Genomic DNA, 5527 nt, shown 5'->3' with positions numbered 1-5527 from the left:
GTGGAGACTTGAGAAACCTCACCTGAAGTGGGCCGGTTTCGGGCCTCGGTCTATAAGGCACAGTCCGTCTCGCCAAGAAATCCCCGTGCCAACCTTGTGTTGCCACTTGGGGCAGGTTTCTCCCACCAAGGCCAGATACATCCTCTGTGTGGGCAAGCCAGCTCCCCTCCACCAGGTGAGGGGGCTGGGTGTACCGGGATCGGGCCCCGACCTGTGGGGGTGGGAGTTCTCCCTCTCTGGGCAGTGGAGGTCGTCCCAAATGGGGTCCCTTTCACATTCACTGCCCCATCTCACTGTTTACCTGTCTGGGCCACAGCTTCACGGGTGCCTGCACTGCTCCATGTACAGACCTGGCTGGGCTGGACCCTGTCTAGGCTGTGCTCAGGCCCTGCTCCCTGCACGGTCTGGGTGCCCTGGATCTGGCTGGGAAGGTCACTTCACAGGGGGGCCTAGCTGGGAAGCCCCTGGCGGGTGTTTGGCCCCGGGGCCTGGAGTGAGTCTTTCCACAGTTGCTCTGCCTGGTGGGAGAACAGCCCGGCCAAACCTCCTCACCACGTACCCGAGTCTCCACAGGAGTAAAGAGGTCCCTCCAAGTTTCTTAGGGGCAGCATTTTCTTACTGGCTATGGACCACTCAAGTGACTTCTTTCTTGGCCGGGTGGCAGAGGAGATGTCTTCCCCTGCTCCTACATACAAGGTGATGTGGCAGGAGGCAGGTGGAGGCTCGCCCAGCGCCAACCCCCACACCTTGCGGCGCTCTGTCCTGAGTCCCGGGGCCGCAGGCTGCCTTTGAGGAGCTCCCAGACCTGTGCAGGAGACCGACAGTCGTGGCCCACTGTGGGGACAGTGGGCACTGAGGGCAGGGCAGCCTTCAAGGGTTAGGGATGCAGTGGGAGGGAGGCCACGGAGGCAGATGAGGTGACCAAGGCTCAGGCTGCTCGGCCCAGTGGCAACAGGATCTTCGGGAAGATTGTGCACAAGGAAACCCCAGCCGACACTTTTGAGGATGAGCAGAGTCTTGCTTTCCGTGACAGTGCCCCTCACACACCAGCGTGTTTTCTGGTGATACCCAAGAAGCCCGTGTCCCAGGTCTCTGTAGCAGAAGACGAGTGGGTGAGCCAAGGTTCAGTGGGGACAGTCTGTCTGTCACGTTCGTCCTCGCGATCTTGGACGGCAGCAGATGAATTGGCCTCTTAGTTAAGCATGTTTTAGGGATAGTTTTCCCTACTCTAGGCAACGTCGAACAGCACACTTCAGTTTTGCCGTGTGGAGAGACTGAGGAACTAACTTCTAAAACCCTACATAATAGACATTGTTGCATGTTCTAAACAAAAACGGGTGCCAGAACTGAGTCTTGAGGTTCCACTTAGGCTTCTCACGGGTGATATTTAAGAGGAGAAACAAGCTTGGGGCTGAGTAGTGGCCTGTCCGAGGTGCTTCGGCCTGGCTGTCCTTTTCTCTTGGTCCCAGGTGAGCGGGTTCTGACTGCCCTGGCCCCACTCGGCCTTCAGACCAGCTCAGCTGTCAGGACCCCCGACCAGCTCCAGGTGGAGAGAAGGGCTGGGAAGCCTCTAACTTTCTGCGTTCTGGGAAAGCTGCAGCCTTTGGAGTTTCCCCCCAGACTCAAATGCTCCTGAGAACTACAGGCAACCCGAAGCTTGCACAGGCTGCAGGTCCGTGAGCACTGAGACTTGGCATCTGCAAGATCACAGATGCCCTGGCTTAGGACCCCCACATGCAAACAGCCTGCTCAGCACCAGGCTGTTCCTGCTAAAGGGCACGCAACCACCGGCTCAGGGCTAAACCACCAATTCTATTCTGAAACTTGGACTAGAAAAGCCCAGGAAGCCTGGTTGAGGGCGCTCCTAGCAGCACATCCTGCTGCCAAGAACCTAGAAATGACTCACAGACCAGTGTTGGGGAATGGATCAAATGCAGAGTGGCCCATTGGAGCAGTTTGCCATGGTGACAACGCGCCAGCTAGGGTTACATGCACACCACACTCACCACAGGTGGGTCCTCGGCAGGGCTGGGTGAAGAAAGTCTCAGCACCACACCATTGGCAAGTTAGCGTCTACTTCGGCACGTGTACGTGTGTGTGACGATGCTGTTACTGGTACAGGAGAGGCTAGACCCAGCATTCTGAATGGGACGGGCAGGGGCAGGGTGGGGTGTAAGCACCACGCTTTCAAAGCGAGCCAGATCCATCCATACTAAGAGCCATATTCAAAAGGAAACAGGAGAGCATTTTTGGACGCAAAAAGTTTTAACCATAAGGAAGTTTGCCCATGTCAAAAAATGTAAAGCAATGATGGGGAAAATACCACAAAATGGAAGAAAAGGTGATAGAGTAGGAAGACCTAGCAACACACCCAGCAGTAGAACAAGGACTGGTGTGGAGCATATACATCTATCCGACAGCTGGGCGAAGCATGTGCACAGGCATTCCACAGGAGAAGCGTGATGCCAGCCGCAACACGTCCTGCACACGGCTTGGAGGGGTGTCGCACCGATAAACTCGCTTTCCAGAGCAGTCTGGCAGACACTAGCACAATCGGGATTCATAGAGCCTGTGACCCCCAATTTCATTTCTGAGAATCTACCTCAGAGCAACTCGCACACGTGCCAGGGAGGCAAGTCCAAGGGCAGTTTGATAAGGGCACCAGAAAGCTAAGAAAGAACCTAGGTGGCCACCGGTAGGACAATGGTTAGATTTTGGCACGTGCATGCAATCATATGTGGCAGTTAAACCAGAAGTTACCTGCATCCACACAAATGAATCTTGGAAACATTGACTGAAAAGACCAAGTTGCAAAATAATACACACTGTTCAGTATACTTAAGATTGCATTGCCATATATTGTAGTAAAGTTATACTATCTCATGAAAGTGGTTGGTTGCCTCTGGGTAGAGAGGTAGGGGAGAGAATAAGACAAGGGTGGAAAACCAGGAGGGGGCTTCACCTGAATCTGCTGTACCCAAAACAAGTGAAAGCAGGGACTCAGATACCTGTACACCCATGTGCACCCCGGCGTTGCTCAGAGTAGCTGAGAAGTGGATGCAACCCAGGTGTCCGTCCGCAGACGAACAGATAAAATGCACTCCGTACATACAACAGCATATTATTCGGCCATAAAATGCAGTGAAATTTGATCCGTGCTGCAACGTGGATGAGCCTTGAAACGCTAAGTGGAAGAAGCCAGACATCAAAGGACAAGTAATAGTGGTCCCACTTATACTAGGTGCCTAGAATTCAGAGAGAAAGGCCCATTTACAGAGACAAAAAGTGGGAGCGATTACCAGGGGCTGGGGGAGGACAGAACGCGGAGTTAGCGTGTAACGGGACAGTTTCGGTTTGGGATGATGCAAAGGTTCTGGGAGTGGGTGGTTGCACAGCATTGTGAACGCACTGAATTCCACAGAACTGTACCCATAAAATGGGTAAAACGGTGAATTTTGTGTTATATTTTACCACCAAAAAAACCTTAAATGTAAGAGAAAACTATAGATCTTTCAAGAGATAGTGCAGGCAAATGTCATCAAGACCGCGGGAGTAAGAAAAAGATGAATAAGTCAATCTACACTTAAACCCCTGGTCTGCCATTCTTGTAGGGTAGTCAGGCGATGGACACTACGTAGCAATGAGAGCAGGTTTCTCTTCATCAGAAGGCATCACAAGAGAGTAAAATTAAGGCAAGTCATTGAAAGAAAGCAATTACAGTGTACATATTAAAATAATCCAGAATATTTGGTTTCTAAAAAATAATAAAGACAATAGAAAAATGAGCAAAAGCCTAGAATGAGCACTTCACAAAAAACATGAAAAGCTGCTTAATTTCATCAGTCTTCAGAGAAGCACATATTAAAATCACAATGCGATACCATTATATCCTCACTGGAATGGCTACAATACAAAAGACAGCCCTGGCTGGTGTGGCTCAGAGGACTGAGCACTGGCCTGTAAAGTTAAAGGTCACCGGTTCAATTCCCAGTCAGGGCACGTGCCTGGGTTGCAGGCCGGGTCCCCAGCTGGGGGCGTGTGAGAGACAAGTGATTGATGTGTCTCACACATGGCTGTTTCTCTCCCTCTCTCCCTCCCTTCCCCCCTCTCTAAAATAAATAAGAAATTTAAAAAGACAAATGACACCAAGCCTTGGTGAGGAAGTGAAGCAACTGGAACACTCATACACCACTAGTAAACGTGTAAACTGGTGCACCTGCTTTGGGGACCTGGCAGGCTCCCTTGGAGCTGAAAATAAGCGTATTCGAAAATGAGCAATTCCACCGGTAGGGGGGTGTGTGTGCATATATTATATCCGCACAGAATTGGGTTGTGAAACGTTCATGAAGAAAGTGTGCAAACCTGCTCTGCCTGGTATGCAGCACTTCCTATTAGCCCTGCCCCGGACACAGCCCAGATGCCCACCAAGAGTGGGATGGATAAGGATTGTGGTTCAGTGAGGCAGAGGTGGCAACGGTCTGTCCACGCAGGGAGGGACAGTTCAGTATTGATAGTGATTAGAATTGCCAGTGGATGGCGCAAAGCAGCCCAACTTTAAGTTGGTCCCACTGCATTTAAGTGTCCTGTGAATGGTACATCCAATTGCCTGCATTTGGGGCGGATTGCTCTCTGCCTCGGCCCCACGCCACCGTGGTGGAGTGCTTACAGAATGGGACGCTATACAAAAAGGGACGTGAACAGATTAAGAAAATAGGGATACAGGTGAATCTCATACTCTGTTGAGTGAAGAAAGTGGGACACAGAAGATGTGATTCTGCGCACTGTGATTCTGTCGATGGGGAATTTGCTGAGTGCCGTGGCATGTGCAGAAGGGTGTGCACAGCATGGCGCTATTTCTACTTAGAAAACAAACCAACCCGAATGAAATAGCGAAAGATGCAATTTCATCAGAAATATTAAAGGGTACATAAATGTTTGCTATGATTGGATGAACTGCTTCATTGAAAATGCACGTGTCCAAGTAGGTAATTATTTGTATGCTTTTTGCAACATTATAATAGCAAAAACGTGCAGGTAGCAGAGATTAATTAGGTAAAGTTGATACATTTATACCATGGAGTAGTGTATAGCAGTCAAAAAGAATGAGCATGACTAGAAAGATAGCGCCCGATAACCTGATGTTGAGGGAAAGAACGAAGTGCAGAAAGTTGCGTGTATAGTATTGAACAATGTGTGTAAAGGTATAATCACAAAAGGAAAGGACAGAGTTAATCATTCTTGAGCACCTACTATGTGCCAGGTGCCTACCTTAATTCCCACAGCAGTACTCTGAGCTAGTTGCTAATTCTGTGTTTTTCTCACAGAGCAGGAAATGGAGGCTCTGTGAGGCCCACCCCGGGTCCCACAGCTGGAGGTCCCATAGCCCTCCCATCCCCTCCTTGCTGGGCCACCCTGGGACTCCGATGCCCAGGCCAGGCCTTCAGGCCTAGGCCAGGATCCTGAGCTGGCGCTGGGCAGGGGGCCCTGTAACTCCAGCCGCTGCCCAGCCCCTGCCCGCCCCTCCTTC

This window comes from Desmodus rotundus, chromosome 3 (genome assembly GCF_022682495.2).
Source record: "Desmodus rotundus isolate HL8 chromosome 3, HLdesRot8A.1, whole genome shotgun sequence".
Taxonomy (NCBI): Eukaryota; Metazoa; Chordata; class Mammalia; order Chiroptera; family Phyllostomidae; genus Desmodus; species Desmodus rotundus.
This window is presented reverse-complemented; position numbering follows the sequence as displayed.